Below are 784 nucleotides of genomic sequence, written 5' to 3'. Positions count from 1 at the left end.
ATGCGATGGCTGAAAGCCAAGACCTGCAAAAACAATATGCAGATGAAAAAGGAAGAGGCAAAGTGGAAAGCTTTAAGGTCGGGGGCCTGGTTTTATTGAATTAAAAAACCTGCCTACACATGCATCCTCTGCTATCTTCCGGACGAAGCTTCGTCCACGGTTTATCAGATCGTTTAAGGTTGTGTCCGAATGGGGCCTGGCGTACACGCTGAACCTTCCGAAACGGATGCGCACCCACCCGGTGCCTTACGTGGGCTTGCTCAAGCCGTACCGGGATCCGGCGCAAGTGAACGCGGAAGCGTTGGCGCCGGAGCGGTTTTCACGGGCCCGCGGCCACCCAGAATTAAACCAGCAACTGGTTCTGAGCACGGAGCGCAACAACCTCCATTTCCAATGGAGCCAAGCGCCTCACCGTCGCATGTAGCGACGCATTCGCCTGCTCCACGGCTAGGCGTCGCTCCGATAGAGCGCGGTAGTCCTCAAGGTGAGGCAGCCAGCGCACGACTTGCTTCAAATCTTTAAGAGCGTCCGCACAGCGATTTGCTACTTCAGCATGACGCTCAGCGGAGCTCCGATCACGGAGGACCTCGTTCTCAAGGGCTCGAAGATCATCACGAGTCACTGGACGGCAGTCGACCCGGTCGTCACTGCCAACCACCGAATCTTCTCGATGAGAGCGGTGATGTCCACTACCACGTGGAACGTCTTGTTGGACGACGTCGTCACCAGGGTCAAACCCGATATCTGGTGAAGTGGCGGGGATATCTCGACTCAGAAAACTCGC

Source organism: Plasmopara halstedii, assembly GCF_900000015.1.
Source record: "Plasmopara halstedii genome assembly, contig: Scaffold_3060, whole genome shotgun sequence".
Taxonomy (NCBI): Eukaryota; Oomycota; class Peronosporomycetes; order Peronosporales; family Peronosporaceae; genus Plasmopara; species Plasmopara halstedii.
The sequence above is the reverse complement of the archived record's forward strand: the minus strand, read 5'-3'. Positions refer to the sequence as shown.